The sequence below is a fragment of the Aulonocara stuartgranti genome (genome assembly GCF_965226115.1).
Source record: "Aulonocara stuartgranti genome assembly, chromosome: 15".
NCBI lineage: Eukaryota > Metazoa > Chordata > Actinopteri > Cichliformes > Cichlidae > Aulonocara > Aulonocara stuartgranti.
The window spans coordinates 9,175,040-9,194,676 of record NC_138951.1 but is presented as its reverse complement, the minus strand read 5'-3'; the positions used below and the strand labels follow the sequence as shown (position 1 = coordinate 9,194,676).

The following is a 19,637-nucleotide window of genomic DNA, read 5'->3' as shown; positions in this document are numbered from 1 at the left end:
AGGTGTGCGTTTTTGAGAGATGTATATATACATTCTTCAACATTTAATCATCAAATGCTTTGATAACTAAAAGTAAAAAGTCATTGTTAAGGGAAATGAAAAGTTTGGTGCACCAACTTGCTGACAGTCTCTTGAGTTAAGTCATTCAGATGAAATCTGAAGGCCCAGTTTTTATAAGTTTTAAATCTTCTGTGATTTGCTGGCAAACAACCTCTTTAGTCCACACAATGAGTCAAAGGTGAAATCACTTCTTTATGAGGCTGATGTCAGTCTGGTGGTAAAATAAGGAGCTAATATGTATTTTGCTAAGTGACTGAGTAACCTTGAATGCGGCCCCCAGACCAATAGTACCATCACTATCGACGGCGAGCCGCTGACTAAAGTTGCCCAATTCAAGTACCTCGGGTCCCTTGTCACCTCGGACTGCAAAACTCTACCTGACGCCAGACTCCGTGTCAACACAGCGTGGATGAAGTGGCATCAGGTCAGTGGAGTCTTATGCGACAAGAGAATGCCAATCTATCTTAAGGCGAAAGTCTATAAGACGATTGTGCGCCCAGTGGCACTCTACAGGTCAGAGTGCTGGCCAGCGACGACCAAACACAATCTCACACCATGGAGATGAAGATGCTGAGGTGGCCTCTGGGTCTCACACGACTTGACCGAGCGAGGAACAAAGATGTCAGGAAATGATGGGGAGTGACACCAATCACAGACAAGATGCGAGAGGCGAGGCTCCGATGGCACGGCCATGTTGTCCGTAGTGATAAGAACTCCATCGCAAAGACAGCCCAGCAATTAGATCTGGGTGGAAACAGGCCACGAGAGGACCAAAAAAGCGCTGGATGGACGAAATCAAAGATGATATGAAGGCTGCGAATGTTACACCAGAAGACGCCCTGGATAGGAAGAAGTGAAGGAAGGCATGCAAAATAGTGGACCCTGCATCACAGGATATAAACTACTAGGAAGAAGAAGAAGATGTATTTTGCTAAGTAGAGTAGTTAGTCTTATTATTAGAGTTTAATAAGGCATGTTATAATATATCTGGAGATCACCCATCCATCCAGTCATTCATCATAGCAATCCAAGTAAAGATACCCAGGTGTTCCCAAGCCAGAGAATAAGAAATATGCAGAGGCCTTAGTGCTCAGTCTTAGAGGACCTGGATGTCCATTCTCTGACTGCTGAAAGTGGCTCTTGGAGTATCTCGAGATGTTAGGTGTTTCATTTAAAGTGCCCCGGGGTTCCCTCCTGGTGAGACATTGCCAAAGCACCTCACTAGGCATCCTTTTCATCACAGGTTATTATCACATTAAATCTTTATGTTTTACATGACAGTATTAAACTACTTTGTTATAATCTGCATCTTTCAGAAGTGGTTATAGTGACTATATTTATGGCAAAGCACTTGCAAAACGAATGCAATTTCCATCATCACAGCTTTACGCCTTTAGGTAGCTATGGCTTAGTTTTCCTTTCTTTGTCAAAGATCTTTTTTGAGAGGATTTGAATCAACCAATCATCTTACATGACACCAAGCTCAGCGCCTTGAACTGAGTTTCTATAACTGCTACTTTGTGGGGCTTTCCGGACTATAGTTACCAATATTACTCTTTTTTTATGTCAGTGCACAAGAGCATCACGCGTCTTATCAAATGTAAAATTCCCTTTACAGACATACATACATTTAACCATGTTCTTCCACCCAGAGCTATGACTCGTGACGGTGTATTCTATTTCTAATATGCCACATTTCCCTTTGGTGTAAACACTCCTCTACGATCAAAGATATATGCCACGTTGTATAAATCATATCCTTCTAGGTTTGCAGGTTGGGTTTGACACTGAACTATCCAACTGTCAGGGTCATGTGGTTTTGATAAGTTTATAATTCACAGATAGACTGGCAGCATCATCGATATGCAACATTATTCATTACAGCGCTGACAGAGAGAAATGTGCCATGACAAAAACTGTAATCTATGACCAGATACAAATGCGTAAATGCAATAAATCAATGCATGAGCATGGTATCTTCAACTGCCTATTCCCTCATATTGAAGAAGGACACTACATTACAAGAATCCTCCAACTTTATGTTAAAATATGTATCCTGGAATTGAATGAACATCTCAGAACACATCCATGTTCGTTAGAAGTGCATATTTTCTGCTTAGAAAAGTTTTTTAAAAAATAGCTTTAAATGTCTGTAGCTGGATATGTTTGTGTGCACAAACTCTACACATAGAAAAAAGCAACTAAAAGAAGTAAGAGCTGACAAGGAGAGAGTGTGATGGCAAAATAATGCAGCAGTGAGCTTGAAAGAAATGATGCTTTAACTTAATTATGTTATCACATTAGACATGTTAACCTTACCCACATTGCTTTGTTTTCTATCATTCTTGACCCTAGACTAAATCTTTTAAACCTCGACCTCCTGACAGAACTTTAAGGAAGTCCTGATTAACTGGATGTGTAAATATATCTCCTTAAATTAAAGTACTGTGTTATATCTTGAATGGCTTTTTCCACCGAAAGGACCGACAGATTCTGAGCTTTATGTCTGATGTGCAGAGACAGTTGTCTGGGAATTACTCTTCCTAGAGTTCACAGTTCAGCACTGACTGTCAAATATAACTTGGGTTCATAGATAATAGGATAGAAAACCACACATTTCCCTCAAATTCAGTTCTTTAGTGCTTGATATTTAGAAGTAAAACCACTCAAGCTATGGCTATCTGAGATTTATTTTCATGTAGGACCATTAAAATGTGCAGTATAAGAATTCTTCAGCATGTACGAGAACTAAAAATGACATTTTCTTTCCTAATTGGCCTTAGAAGTAAGCAATGTTATTTCCTTTGCATGCAGGTTAGATGTGACGAATGCGTTTAGTCACAGAAGTTGTTGTGTCATGAGGTGAGCGCTGCTGTTTCACTGTCTTTATTGTTTTTGCACAGGCAGGAAAAGGCTACTTAGTTGTTTTCATCTCCTGACATCCATGACAAAAAAAGAAGAAAGAAAAACAAAGTAGTGCAGAAAGTCTGGAACACAATTCATCCCTATTAGAATCAATAGCGATGAGGTGTTAAAGTGAATTATCTTCACAGTCATCTTAAGCAGCCTCATTAAACCGTGCGAGCAACGTATCTGACATCAGACGGTATCTGCTGATCTTGAAGGAGAGATAAAACATTTATTACACTCTGGAGAAATTAGAATGCTTTAAAATTCCTCCCACAATGTCCCAAATCTGCATGATCTCTGTTTAACAGCATTTCTGTGGTGTTTTATAATTCTTTAATTAGCTCTAAGTTATTCCTGGCCGATGTGATGAGAAGACGATTGCAGCCTCCATCTCAAGACATCAAAAGTAGGCTCGGTAACCCACGTCAATTCAATTCAGTTTTAATGCAATAACTCTGTGCTTCAGCAATGAATAAGCAATTGACTGTGCAGCACTTAATCCATGCAAAAGTCATAAACTTTGTTATTTCACAAAAAAAGATGAAAAAGAAACTGAAGTACAACAACAAGGGTTTACATTTCAGAGAACTTTTTAAATAATTACTGTAGAAAGTGGTGGATAAAAATGAGTAACTATAGTCCTGTGAAAAACCAAGGACCTCTTCGTGGCTTCCATGGGAATTAAGAGAGTAAGTAGGAGCCAGGTGCTGCTAATCAAATGCACTTGATTAATTGTCCACCAGCAAGTGTGAGCATCTCTATAAAAGCAGAATTTTTAGCAGTTTGTAGGTCTGGGGGATTCAGGTGTGTGTTAACACAATGCAACATTTTTCCCAAGAGTGGTAAATCTGGCAAATTCACCTCAAGGTCAAACTATGCAATGCTCAGAGAAACTGCAAAAATCACAAAAGCTACATCTGTCATTTTTTGGGACTCAAAAGGAGTAATAAACGATTTAAAGGTTCCATTTAACTTGTGTAGGGAATCAACAGGGCACAAGGTTAAACAGGTAGGTAATAACAAGTAGAGTGCGCCTTTCAGGGACAGGACTTCTGCCAGAGAAGAGAAAACAGGGTAGTGTTTGGCCAGAGTGAGGACCTGGAAATTGAGCTGGAATTTCTTAGAGGGTTTCTAGAGAGGGGTGAGCCATCCAAGAAGCAGAGCACTGGATGCACAGTAGTCCAATTCCTTGGAATCGTTAGCCTGCCTGCCTGCCTGCCTATCAATCCCACTTATCGGTTCTTACGCTCTCGATCAGCTGATTTCAGTTTGTGTGTCAGAGGGGGAAAATAGTGGCACAGTATATGGGCATTACTTTTATTTTTATTACACAAAAGGACGAGAGCGCAATGGTAGAGACTGCTCCAGAACAGAAACATCTGCATTGTACTGTTAACACAATTTTGGCTCTTTACAAGCACAGCATGCTAATGCTATGCTAGCCAGGAACCCAGAGTGATGTAAAAGCTGAGTAAATGCTGACCACAGCCCAGCAACGTGATAAAGTGAGCCGTCATCTCCAGTGAAGCCAGCCGCTGCGTAACTTCAACAGGTAACAGTCAGTTGGGCCTCGCGACAGGACAATGATCCCAATCACAGCAGCAAATCTACAACAGAACAACTGAAAAAGAAAAGAATCAAGCTGTTTCAGCGGCAGAGTCAAAGTCCAGACCTCAACCTGACTGAAATGCTGTGGTGGGGCCTTAAGAGTGCATAAACAAATATCTACTAAACTAATTTTTACATGCTACTGAATTGTGGGATGTACTTATTTCCACAGATGATTTTATTTAGATAGGTGTGTAGGAGTTATCTTATTTCAAAGCACAGATGGGACGTAATTCTTTAAAAATATATTTATTTTTATATCAGAACCTTATTATACGTTTCTCTCCCAATGAGGTCCAGCATTTATCTTGCACCAAGCAGCATTCACCGGTGCTGAAACTTTAGCCTAATGTGGGAATATGGCCAGACCTAAGCTGCCAACAGAACCTCTCAAACCAGTGGGTCCAATTTTCATGGATAATCACTCATTCATGTCTAAAAAGAAAATTATGCACTTTGGTTAAAACAAAATCCAGCTTTAACTTTAGCTTAACAATTTTATGACGTAATGTTTCTTAAATAAAGAATCTTTAACATATTAGCTCCTGCCAGCTTGTACATCTTGAGTCTGAATTACTATGACAGCTTGAATACGTGCCCCACCAGACATATCTAGTCAAAATGATCTGGATGTGCCCAGAGCCTGATTTAAGTTTTAATCGATAGTGCAGACTGACACAGAGAATCTCCTGCAACAGGGTTTGAATAAACAAGTGGCAAACCCTCGTCTCAAGTTCCAAATCACAAGCAAAGTTTTAGGAAGTTATAATCTCTTGTGAGATGAACGTTAACAAGCACCAAGAGCTTTTGTAATCAGCTGCTGTTCTTTTCAAGTCTCATCTACCCCACACTTCCCATCGGCCATACTGATAAAGACGAAGTGCTGTGAAAGGTTCAGAGAGCCAGTGAGGAGTTGCTGCTCTATCAGGAGTTTAGACAGAGTTTAAACAGAGTACAGAAGCACACAGGGATATTCCTGAATTTGCGTTAATAAATGCCAAGAAACCATCTTCGATAGATAGTTTATAGAAATGAGATGGCTGAGACTGATGCCAAGTAATATAGATCTGGATGTTGCTTAATAAGTTTGCGGAATTACCTCATATCACCCACTCCTATATAACATCCACTCTCCCACACCCTCACACTTTTATGCTGTTGCCTGGAAATCTAACACAACTGAAAAATAATCCTGTTTGAGTTAAAAGCTCTCCACATCCCTTTCTTAAATGGCACTGACGTTGTTGTTTGTTTGTTTTTTAAATCTGATTATGATTTTTTTTTCAAGCAAAGCAAAGTTTTATTTTGACCCTTGCATTAAAAATTAGACTTAACACATGTGCCTGTTAGTCCTGCAGCAGAGTTCCTGCGATTATTGCGCTTAAATAGTTTGACATTTAGAGAAACTAAGCTGAATTAGATAAGAAGATCAATAAAACTTATTATCTCTGCCCTAAATAAGAAGAAACAACAAACAGCTGAGAAGCTTATCTCGCCATAAAATTTGGGAACAGGGGAAACAGACAGCCTGGCTCTGTACAAAGGTAATAAAAAGGCGGTTTGTCCATACCGATTAAGCTCACTTATTAACACAGTATGTCTGCTATTTAACAGAAAAATATGAATATGATATTGATCTGGAAAGCATGCATAATTCTCAAAATCCTCAATTATTCTTTTAGTCAAATTTAAGCATGGTACTTAAACTCTGGATCCATCCTTAATAGCTACATTTTGGTTGTTGCTGATTTACGGTGTGTTCAAAATCTGGGGGCCAAAGGCAATTTAAAGTAAGCCTCAAACCATTAAACTTTGATCTTTTTATATGTGGTGCTTTAAAGTTTTAGCATCAAGGTGGAGATTTAGTGCTGTGCAAAATTCTTGAGCCATCCCTTGTTTTTTTATGATTTGCTTATATGGAGCCACAATTTCTTGTGAGGTGTTTTTTTTAAGTGGTCTTGAGCAAGGCTTTCTGAAGGGCTTTCAAAGCTTTTCTTTGGACATAGGCTGTTTTTTCATCCGTTGGCACTTAACGCTGACCTATGATTCATTTAAGAACTAAACAAAATGTCCCTAAAAAAATTAGTAACAAAAATTTAAAAAGTGCAATATATTAAAATTTAAATATCAGGGTAACATTTGTTTATCCTACACACACATAAACTATAACATACACATCTAAAGTCCATGCTTTATATCATGTATCTTAAGCAGAATATCTTTTATATGTCAACTCCTACATAATAAATCACAATACTGTTATGACACTACTACATTTCACCTGTTTAACTATATTACCTCACTAGCTTACAGCTACACATAAACTCTGATATTGATCGCACATAACTTATTACAATAAAGAAAACATCACTGTCAATCAGGTACTTATTAACACAGGCAATTCACATTTCTTTCTGCTTAGTGCATTCCTCTGTTTTTTGCTACAACTTCCTGTTTCAAAATAAAAGCATGAACTTCAAACCAAAGCCAAAATATTTTCAAAACATATATATGTGAAAATATTACCCAAATATGTCTGATGATTTAAAGGTCATTTACAATGTGTTCCCATTACCAACAAAGATTTGGTTCTCACAGTTATTAAGCAAAACTTTGACATATTTCAGCATAGTGTGCAGTGTGTCTTTAAAAAAAATCTAAGGAAACTGGACGAGTGGATGACAAAAGAGGAAGGAGATAAATGTTTATGTTCTTGCTAAACGAGGAAAACATAGTGAAGATCTGGCACAGGATCTAAGAGCTGCACCTGGACCTTCAGTTGATCCATCTACTGAAGTGGTCTCAGTGGAAGGGTGGCTGTGAAGAAGCCATTCTTAAGGAGGGCAAACAGGGAGAAATGGCTGGTTTTCAGTTTTCAGAAATAAGCTGAAAATCAGCAGCAACAGAACCTTTGGAGTTATGAACCCACATTTGAATTTTTGGGTTAAAGTCTGTCAGTATATATGAAGTGATTTTCTACAGCCATCTGTTATATGCACTGGAGGCTCTGTAGTGGTTTCAGCCAGTGGTGTTAGGAATTGTCTCAAAATCAATGGAATTATGAACACAGAAAATTACCATCAGATTTTGATCCACCAGGCAAAACCATCTGGAAAGTATCTGATTGGCAACGACTTCATTTAGCAGCATGACTATGATCCCAAACACACTGCCAATGCAATGAAAGCATACATAGAAAACTAGAAATCCAGGTTGTGTTGAATACTAAGGATAGTCATACTAAATATTGACTTTCAAGCTTGTTGGAACTCTGTTACTGCCACTGTGTGTTACTGTATTTGCTGTATTTTGTTACTTTAAATGCATACTACTGTTTGCAGTACTTTATTTTAAATGGAGTGAATGCACAGGCTTGTTGTTGGTTACAGAAGTTGCTTTTTCAGAACAATGACCGTGATCTGACACACATAATACATCATAAGGCCAGAGCAACTCAAACATTAAAGAGTCTTGGATTTTGACAAAGCATAATCGGAAATCTAAATGTCAGATGGCAAAGGATGTGAAGATCAGCAGAATGAAAAGAAGAAGAAAAAGAAGAAAATGTGACTAATGGATAAAAAAGAAAGAAAGCGGACTAAATATAATTAATTAATTAATTAATTAAGACCATGACACTGAATGTAGCCTCTGACAATGCAAAGCACTATGTTACCAGATCCTGACACTCGAATGTAAATAAATGTCATGAACTGACATTTGAGCTGGCAGTGATGTTACTGGTAAAACAGTATTATGTTAAAGCAATCAAATTAAACATGAATCAAAACCAGCAATAATTCAGTTGTTTACATCTATAACCTAATAATCACTCACTTCTAGAAAGCCTACTGCTTTTTATTAACTTCATTCACAGACTGATTTTTCTTAGTATAAAAAGAAAGAAAAAAAAAGGAAAGAGAGCGAGTGTATTTGCTCATGTAAGGACCTCTATATATTATTGTCTTGTTTCTTTTCATGATAATTTCCCTCTTTGCTTTAATACCAGATGAAGTACAATAAGTGTTCAGATTTCTGATTTCTTCCATTACTATCCATCCATCTGTCCATTCATCCATCCACTAACAGACTGGAGCCAGTTTTCATGTGGCAAGAGGCAGGGATTATCCTAGACAGGTCACCAATCTATCACAGGGCTAACACAGACAGACAGACCCCTATTCCATTTGGGATCACCAGTTAACCTGACATGCATGTCGTTGGACTGTGGGAGGAAAACAGAGCAGCAGAGAAAACGTTCAAGCTCCACACAGAATGGCCCCAGTCTTCTTGCTATGAAGCGACAGTACTAACCAACATTTAAAAAACACAAGCTCTATCACATTTGAATATCAAAAATAATTATTATAGCTTAAACGTACCTTTAAAAAAGCATTCAGAAATCAATAGTATCTTCAGCTACACAATTAATGAATCACCAATGTAAACAATACTGCCTTTATCAGTAACTTTAGAAAGATCCCTTCACATTTACCCTGTCTATTGTCTGTATGTGGTTTCCATTTTAACTTTATAAGTGCCCATGATGTGAACCTTTAAAGTATTTTTCTTCTCTTTCTATGAGTCATCCTCAGTAGTAACACCTAAAGCGATGCCTTTTTGGCCAGCAGGAAGAACACATGTTGTCTCATTTTTGTTTTACTTTAATTTAATTCTTTTTGTATTAAAGTTGGCCTGTGATAAGATGAGACACTGTTGCCACCATGTGGTTTGAGAAAATAGTGTTAAAGATTTGAGTGTGCTGGAAAGGAGCTGGTGAATTGTCACGGGAGTGGAACGGACTCAGGCGCAGACTGAGGTAGCACAGTTCAACGACACTTTATTAATCACACTGGTGCACTATATACACGTGAAGGGGGGGGAAACACCAGGGTCCCGGGGATCACTTGGCTGGGGAGACACACTTCTTCGCACTCGCTCTGCTCCTCGTCCAAACAGTCTCCACACAAGCAGCTCAGCTCACTCTCCTACTCACGGGGTCCAGGGGTCACAAAAGGGCTGATCCAGGTAAACCTGTTTACACAGACGAGGGTAAGTCGAAGGCAAACACGGGAACAGTAGAATCGCAAGGAAGCCAGGCAATACTAACGAGAGTTACTCAATATTCCAGCGACGAACAGCTCAGAGCCCCAGCCTTAAGAGCCAGAGAACTGCAATCCGCTCAAGATCAGCTGCAGGTGCGTGGGCCAAGGGCAGGAGCCCAATCAGAGCTCCGCCCAGGCAGACAGGTAGGAGAGACAGAGTGAGAGAAAAACAACAAACACTTGTGGCCACACTGGGCTGGCCGGGGAGGCACAGGGACCATGACATGAATAAAGAATTTTTAAGAAAATAGCCTATCAGCTCAAATCTCACTTGGGTTTATGTGAGAATCTTTGGGTTAGTCGCGTAATATGGCATTTTAGAGAGCAGAGTGACAAATTACAAGTGCAGTTTTTTGACAGCATTTGATCTAATGCAAAAAAAAAAAAAAGTTTCTAATCCCAGGCTCTGAAGGGAAATTCAAGGTTAGTCTCTGCCTCTGCTGAATATTGCTCTGGAACTATTGACATTATTCAAACAGAGCAGAAAATCAGAACTAACAGAAAAGAAATCTTATTCATCAGAGGTCTGCAGCACTCGGCATAGTGTAGTACAAGCCAATTTATAGCTCACACACTCCTACTATCTGCTTGGGTTTCTCTGTAGTATAAAACTTTAAAATACAAGATGGCATATGGAATAGAAATGAAATCAGTTTAAATGGTCTGTTTAGAAGTCCAGTTTAAACACTGCAGTGTATCTCCAACAAATCATAGGAATATGACTTGTTGGAGATGTTTCACCCACCGCTTTTAGTTCTTCAAATTCACAGAGATATCTGGGGGGTAATCATGGGCAGGGGCTAAGCAGTCAGTTTGGGCAAACAGTGCAGCAATTTAAGAATGCAAGAGAAATCTCTGTATGCAAGAAAAAAAGACAAATCAATACTGCATGGCTCTGATCTTTGGCCCCTAAGATCAGATATAATCCTTTGCATCAGCTCAGCAAGAAGGAAAATAAACAAGAAGCTAGATAGGAGAAAGCCATACAGCTTGCTGTCAACACACTTTTCAAAACTCAGCTTCTGTAATGGTGTGAGAGTGCATTTACACATTCAGAAGTATGCACACAGGCTGAAATATATATAAACCCAACCCAACCCAACTGTCCTGGTGGAAAACCCAACTTTGTTTAAGATTCCACTATCTAGCTGTTTTAAGGTGAAGTTGAAGAATTTGGAGCTAGTCTTCTTCATTTTTCTATCCTCTTTGTGTAATGTACCAGTACCATAGGCAACAAAGCAACCCCAGAGCATGATGCTACCACCACGATGCTTAACAGCTGGTACATTGCTCTTGGGATTGAAAGCCTCACCCTCCATTGTGGCCTAAGAGCTCAATATTGGTCTCATCTGGTCATAAAACAATTCTCCAGAAGGCCTTTAGCTTGTCCATGCAGGCTGCTGCAAATTTCAATCAAGCTTGATTTACTGATTTTTCTTGGTCAACACCTTCTAGGTTCATGGGGATGTAAAACTCACTTCACTGTGGACAGTGAAGTGATATTGTATACAGACCTTGAAGCAACATATGCCATCATGCAGAAAACTGCCTTTTGGGTAAACACTTACTTCCTGACTCTGATTTGACTTATTATAAAACAAAATACAACAAAGCAGCATAACCAAAATCCTGTATGAAGCAAAAATGGGTAAACAATTTATTTTAAAAAATGAAACCATTTGGTTCTATTGGTCCTTAAAGACAGAGTGAAAAGAAGAGGTGATGGAATTGAAACCTCTGCCTCTGTCTCAACACTATAGAAAATATTTGGGCAAGCATCAAATTCACAATGAGCTTATATTTTTCAAAAAGCAAAATCAGCTTCAACAATTGACATTTTCTTGTCTTTTGCCTATTTGTATTTTACTCAACCTCCCAAGTATTTGGCAAATGAAACTATAACATGAACTTAAACTGATTTTTGATAAAAGAACAGACAGCCTTGGTCCACCTGATGCCCCACTCACTGAAGCGTTTCCATGGTTTTCAGACGTGATGGACAGCTGAGTTCAGGGTGAGGTCTGAAGGTTGTAATCACTGTTCCTGTTCCACAGTCACACAATTCACAGCCTCAGGTTTTACGCATCATCCATCTTTCTCATACTGTGCTGTATTTATCATCCCACCTCCACATCTTTGCTCTCCGAGAAGCACACGAGCCTGCAACTTTAGCAGAAAGATAAATGGAAACTGCATCTATGTGGAATTAGTCACTGTCTGATCTGAAGAGCACGTCAGCATTGACACACCTGTGTTATCACCCAGAACCATAATGTAGAGCTCCATCAGCTCCTGAAATTACTACTATCATTACTACTTCCTCCCTTAAGAATATCGAAAGATGTTCAAGAATCATAATGAGCTTTGTCTATAATTAATTATGTAGAGTCCACTTCAATATGCTTTTCTCATCAAGGCTTATTTCACTGGGAGAAATTCATCTGATTTACCTGATGTCATCATAGGTAAATGCAGCACTGTGCTCAGCATGTCTTCATATTGTTCCTTCTTTGTGTTCAGCTCTCACTGTAATAATTGAGGATGATTAAAATTTTATTCAGCCAGATGGGTAAGTGTGTGGAAGTGGGAAATATTCACTGCCTACAGTTGTATCACTGACCTCACAGTCTCTGGCCACCAGCCACTGCTCATCAATGTGGATGTCTAATGAACCAATCATATCACAGCAACCCAACGCATTTAGTGATGCAGAAATGGTCGAGACAACCTCTTGATGTTCAAACTGAGCATCAGAATGGGGAAGAAAAGGGATTTAAGTGTCTTTGAATGTTGCATGGTTGTTTGTACCAGACGAGCTGGTTTGAGATTTTCAGAAATTGTTAATCTGATGGGATTTTCCCACACAACCAACTCTTGGCTTTACAGAGAATGAGAAAGAGAAAATATCCAGTGAGCATTTTTTGGGCGAAAATGCCTTATTGATGCTAGAGGTCAGAGGAGATTGGTCAGACAGCCTTTACGTTGATAGGAAACTAACAGTAACTCAGGTAACCACTCATTACAACCAAGGTATCCAGCAGAGCATCTTCTGCTGTAGCAGCAGAAGACCACACTGGGTGGCACTCCTATCAGCTAAGAACAGAAAACCAAGGCTACAATTCACACTTAGTTGAATCAATGCCCTGAAGACTTAAGGTAGTCCTGAACTCCAAAGGGGTTCCAGCGCAGTATTAGCAAGATCTACTTAAAATATACTTAATAAAGTGTCTCCTCAATGGATGTTGTCTGTTCAACTCGGGTATTTTTTGTGTTTTTTTCTGCGCTTAATCCTGCTGTTCATTGACTAGTATCTCAACAGTCATTGCAGATAATCTGGGATTAATATTCACTTCTTCAACTGTTTAATACTTTCCTAATTTTCAAGGCTTAGTAATGTGATCAGAGTCAGAGGTGGATGTTTAGCCTTTCAGTCATGCTATAATGGCAGATTTGATCAGTCAATCAGCTGATTTGCTCCAGATCAAAATAAGAAACGTCAGCCATCATCTGATGAGCTGATTTGTTAAATTTAGTCTGTCATTGTTTTCACATGTCAAAAGAAATGTTGCATATGCATTAAAGAGTACCTGCCTAAATTTTCTTAATTTTGGATAAATATCCAACCAAAAGTGATTATTCTCCAGCATAATAATAATGTCATTATCTTCCACTTGGGATGCACTTCATCACAGGTGACTAACTATGTGTCAGCATCAGGTCGATTAGGATCATCACCTGCAATTAAGAACAATTTTAAAATGAAGCCCAAAGGCAGTGGTAGCTGTCATTGAACTGATGTCGTGTAACTTGATTTTGTCAGCGGGTGCAAACTGCTCTGCTGAAAGACAGAGACATGAATCAGCAATAGCGGCTGCCAAAATGACTGACAAAGTCACTCACTAACACAGCCATAGCGGCTGAAGGTTGGCGCTTATGTCACGTCAGATAAATGTGTGAGTGTGAACAGCCATAGAGAGAGGAGGCTCAATCAGAGTGCTGGCTGTAACTCAGTTTTATAGTTCATTGAGGCCAAAGAGGTGCCCAGAATGTGCAAAAAGTCTTTCGTTGTTCTCCGTGACTCTGTGATCGTGTGCAAGAAGATACTGATGTGGATTCTCATTCAAAGTGGAAAGCTGTTTAATGTGGCCTTTTAAACAGTAACACGCGTCATAGTTTGTGCTGCTTTAAAATTGATTGCAGAGTGACACATATGTTTATGTAACTGAGTATCCAAAAATAAATAAATCTGCAGCTTCTATGTGTTTTCAGAATCAGAATCAGAATCAGAATCAGAATCAGAATACTTTATTGATCCCTGGGGGAAATTATTTAAATTATTTCAGAGCAAACGTGCAGCAGAGCTCCTCCCATTTCAGCAAAAATACACACTGCAGCTCACCTCAGCAGTGGTGATGTATAATAAAACATAAGAGCAGTGGACCAGTTTGTCTGCCTGCGCTTTAAATTTATTTTCTGACAGTTTCATGATTAGCAGGGGCATCATCTCAGACGTGCACTTTTTTTGGCTAACACATCCTTGTCTCTCTCATCCTTCTTACATACATTCCTCTCACTTTTGTACAAGTTTAATTCCTCTGTTTTTTTAAATCAGGATTGCTTTTAAGATCATTTTGTCCAGCGACTAACGAGCAGTGTAAACCTACAACAAACAGGAGCTTCGGTTAAATAAAAATAGGAACGGGTTTTCGGAAGAAATAGCCATAATGATAAGATGTTCTCTTCTCGCTGTCCTCTTGTCAGTTTGAGTTGTGAGACTCATGCATCAGGCTATAAGACATGGAGGTGCACTCTTCCCATTACCGTGAATCAGCAGCGTATGAAACAATCCCATCTGCTGCACCGCCTGCTCTTCTTTTATTGTTCTACACACTTCTGTAATGTGGACTCATTTTGGTATGTATTGATTCTGTATTAAGGTGAAAATTGTTGGTATGCAGAGAAAGCAGACTGTATAATACAAGCAGAGCTTAAGTATCACTTCGGTATGAAAAGAAAATCTGAAAAACAACCAGTTAAGATGAGCTGACTCACACAAGTGCTGCTGGATGATCCTCTGACTCAGCAGTTCGTCATCACTGTAACACAGCCAACCACTCACCATTTAATTAGAAGGGGTAGATAGTCAGCGGACAGGAGATGGGTGGTGATCTTCTTTGGTGTACTCATATTACTGCTGTGTAATGTGAACTAATGTGTCATAGTTTCTAAATGAGGATATCTGTAACATTTTAAACAAACAGATCCACAGCTCATTTTATGCATTTGGATGAAAATATCAGAAATGAATCTAAATTAGCTCTTTGACTGATACCATTGACTTTACGAATGTCTGACTGCTCCCCTGAGGGCACATTATCGTTCCTCAAAGTAATTAGCGGCTCTGCACTCAAACAGTATAGAGTGACTAATTACCCAAATTATCTCGCGGGCTCATTAGCTTCGGATGGCTCTTGACACTGCTAAGGCACTTTTTAAACAATGGTAGAAATTACACTGTCAAAATGTCACTCGTGGCTGTGAAATAATAGCCGTGCAACTAATCGAATGCGGAAAATTAAATCAAGGCTGATGCATTTCGCACGGTATCTTTATTACTCCCATTAAAAAGCAAAATAGCCTTCCAGAATTATACCGGTCTGTGTAATTGTTGGTGGAGATCCCACACAAACTAGCGCACCTTTGTTTTCAGAGACGTCCTCGTGCTTTTAGAGGCATTAGCTGCACGCCAGTCAATGAATGGGAAGGTAATCAGGTTTAATTCACTGTCACCATCCATCACAGTTAGTGATAACCCAGAACAACCTTTGCATTGCATGCCCGTGCATTTGAATCACAAAGTTCTTGTTACATCAAAGTGGTGAACCAAGATGTTGGCCTTATACTTGATTGGGAGCTTTCTTTGCAGGGTGTTGGTATTGGGGTACATTTATGCATTGTGCTGTTACCTGTCCTTCCACATAAGAAAAAAGTATCAAATTTTACCAGGAAAAATGCAAACAAACTTACTAATAATATGCTATGTTAAGGGTATCAAACATAAAGCCTGGGGACCGTGTTCGGCCCAGCTCCAATCCAAATATAACTCCAGTCCGGTCCATTGGACACCTCCAGAAAATGTCAAGGAGGGCAGACCTCCTCCATAGCCATTCCTATGGCAACAAAGTAACAGATAAGCAATAATAGACATTTCTATATCACCAGTATTTCTTAATTATAATTTATTAACTATGAATTGCTCTCTTGTAACTGTAATTGCAGGAGATGGTAATGAGGTACAGAACTTTTTTTGTAATTTCACTCTTCTACTTATTTGTGCTGACAGATTTTTTTTCATTCACTACATCAGCATTTCTTCACCACATAGAAAAACAGAGACGTACTGTATAAATGTAACTTCTTCTTTTCTATTACCTCTATTACAGAAAATAGAGTTTTTCTGTTTCAGCCAACTTAAGATGAAAGTGTGCTGCAATGTGGCCCCAATGTGAAATGAGTTTGACATCCCTGCCCTGTGTGGTTCCCTGCAGCAGGTCAAACTGTCATCATCATAAGATACCTGAATTTGTTCTTGATACTCAAAATGTAAATGGCTACTCATTATGACCCCATCGCCCTCTGTTCTGCTGCCACACATAAGACTAAATTTATACAAAGCTGTGAATGTGAAATGGGAGTAAGCCTGACATTTACTGAACTATTTCACATCTCCCCTAAGGACCTCTTTCCCATTACATGAGTTTTAGTGTCATTCTTAAGCCAATTAATTTATATTCTTTGTTTCACGAAAGGCAAAACTGCTGCAGCATTGCTCTGAGGACTCACTGCCTGCACAAGATCATCTATTGATTTTGGTCTTCCAAAGCCATCATATAGTCATATATTACAGAATATAGTGGGACACAGTGATTTCTGAAACGTTTTTTGAGCTTATTATAGCTCCTTAAAGGAAAACCTTTGCTAAACACTTATGTTGTGTCTCTCATAACACAACATTTAGAGAATATTTTAACTGCTGTAAGGCTCCAACAGTTTGTACCATGAGCAAATCTCAGAGGTTTTTCTTTGTATTCTGTTGTGAGTTTGGAATGAAAAAAACTAGGATGCTTAACATATAGAGTAAAATACTTTGCAGCCCACCTACTTCTCTCATGCTTTCTGAACTCATTTACTCAGCTTAAATTTATTATAAAGGGGGTTTTACATTATTTTTGGCAAAGGGTAAAGAAAATATTTGGCTTTTTCTTTGTTGGCTAAGTTTATTACATAATCAGGTAAAACAGTTTTGTCAATATAAATTATTGATGAGGCACAAAAGGCAAAAAAAGTCACATCTTCACTTGACAGTAACAGTAAATACAATGCGTGGCATTTCAATACAATGTTGAACTTTCAGCTGCTCCCTTATTAGCAAGGAGTCACCACAGCAGTTAGGTCCACATATTTGATTTGTCTTCTTCACGCCTTTCCTGCTACATCCCAAACGGGATTTGTATCTCTTCCTGGGATCAAACAGGGGATCTTTTGCTTGTTAGGTTAATGTGTAAACCACTACACTATGAAATTAAAAAACCCACAGTTAGGACAGCGATGAACTCTACGCGTCCATTTGATTTCTACGCAGCATTTGGGAGGGACCCTTCAGCAGGATCTGGTGGTCCAGATGGTCGTCTCTAAAACTCCTACATACATATCCACACTGGTATTAAGATTTTCACCACAAAATAGTCACTGGATAGAGTTTAGCTGACCTCCAGACTTTTTTTTTGTTAGGGGGGGTGCTCCTGCCATTTGTTTATGTAAGCTCCATCACCTTCATGAGATAATTTTCCCTAAAAACTAGGTTCTCGCCAAAGAAATTCCATGAATACTAATGCTCGGCTCTCTCGCTTCTTAAGGCTCCACTATTGGCCTTTCTGGAATATTCTTTGCCTTTGATAGGATTAGAGTTGTGTGTTTAGCAGGATAAAACGAATGGAGCACATAAAGTGCAAAGGCTGCGTTTATGAGCCAGCCCTCGCCAGAAATTAAAAAGGCGGAAATATCAATTGGGGCCAGAGGAGTGGCTAAAGATCAATTTTAGCTCTTCCTCCTGATAATGTAAAATGACAGTAACTGAAATTACATAAATCAGTCATGGAGAATGAGGTTTTTATGGAGCCAATATGAATCATTTTTAGGGCAAACATGACTTTTAGTGCTGCACAGGAATTGCAGCACAGTGTTTTTTTTTTTCATGCTACTTAGGTAATTAAATAGGATAAAAAGCCATTTCATCAAGATATGGTGAAATACATTAATTTATACAGCATGTTCCCAGATTAGAATTTTTTAATAGGAAGGAGGATATAGAGCTATTTAAAGAAGCTGTCCTGTGTGGTTTCTTTCGCCTGGCTCTATTAGGACACAGTCCAGAAGTAATTTCTCCTTTAATAAAAAGACTAAGCTGGAAACAGATTTGTTACTAATTTTTGACAATCTTTCAGAAGTGTTGCGTTGAGCCCTCGCGGCCCTGTGTAAATAAACCCATCCACAGCTCATTACACTGACTGAGTAAATACTTTCATTTTAGCCACGCATGCTTATTCGGGGCAGTGGTCGTTCCTCTGCTCTGGAACACTTTGCACTAATGAAAAGGTGCCATGTTCGCTGAGATTGTGATGGATTGAAAGAACACAACCTCTGGAGAGATCTCTGGCAAAGCGTCTCATGAGAGGAGGAGACTGGCGCTGCCGGTCTGAGGAGAGGAGGCGCGTCTGTGCCAGAAAAAAGCCCCGAGATGTGATTGATGCCGATGAACCACAACCTCGAGGCAAACCTCAATCTGGATAAGCTGCTCTTTGTGCCGCTGGCAGCTCCAGTATCAACAATTTGCTGATGGAATCCAGACAAGCGGACATGATAACATCTCAGTGTCCCTCCCAAAGGGTTTTGTTTTTCCAAGTGATGTTAATTTAAAGAATTGAAACTCTAAAAGTTTTAAGTTTTAGAACAATATGGCATACCTTTGATCATCATTGCAGCTAATCTGATTGCAAAACCATGTTTTTTCCCACCCTAAATTCTAAGCTTCCTAATTAGTTTTCCTGTGCTGTAACACACTGGCTGTCTCACTAAAATCCCAGTGAAAGTTGGGATTTGGCCGCTTCACTGTTGCACATAGGCTCATTTACTCCCTTGCCTAACTGAATTTGCCAGAAAAAGTTCTTTTCTTTCTCACAGAAACTTTAGCAAATCAGTGGAGAGTGCACATTTTTGCTATCAACAAAACCCAGCTGGAAACACAAGGGAGAGGTTTGACACATACAGACTGTACATAAATTTAAAGGGAATATGACAACTCACTTCTTATCTTGAGTGTCATGCATTTAACAATTGCTGAACTTTAGCAGCTGCTTTATAAGAAATAACTTTTTAAAGTGGACCTTTACAGCTCAATTGTTTTAATATTCTTGGACTTTATTAGATTAGCTTTGCATGATTCAAAATTCAAAATGATCGATCTTCCACAGGGGCTTTGGTACAGCCCCTCCTCAGTTTGTCCCCAGCTGAAAACAAGTAGTTTTTGGCATTCTTCCTTTTAATGATGCCTTCTCTTTCCTTTTGATTGGCTGCCCTTCGTAAATAGAAGTTTTGAACAGCAGTTTAAAAATCTATCTGAAACTTATGTCATTATTTGACACCTTGGACATGTTTCATATGCACCATGCATATTTTAAATGTAAAATGTTACTCATTACAGTGTATCATAGACTTGCTCACTGTTAAAATAAAAGGCTGTTGCATGGATCTTTGTTTGTTGCTGGAATAATTTACTCCTGTGTAGCATTTGGCCGTGTGCCACATTAATCACCAGGGTAATGGGAAGACAGGCCTATTGACCAGTAGTCCAATAGGACAGAGGCTCAGGACATACAAATCAAAGCTGTCCGGCTT

At 39.1% G+C, this 19,637-nt stretch overlaps 1 protein-coding gene and 1 long non-coding RNA gene across 2 annotated transcripts in view; one reads left to right on the top strand and one right to left on the bottom strand.

Annotated features, from left to right (window-relative positions):
• baalcb (BAALC binder of MAP3K1 and KLF4 b) overlaps positions 1 to 19,637 on the top strand; it is a 47,836-nt gene that overhangs the window by 21,206 nt on the left and 6,993 nt on the right. The window lies entirely within an intron of this gene.
• On the bottom strand, positions 9,402 to 9,761 carry LOC309688528. The gene is made up of 2 exons (XR_014271110.1): positions 9,689 to 9,761; positions 9,402 to 9,612 (listed from the first exon to the last, which is right to left on the bottom strand). It is a non-coding gene; the product is annotated as an uncharacterized lncRNA (long non-coding RNA).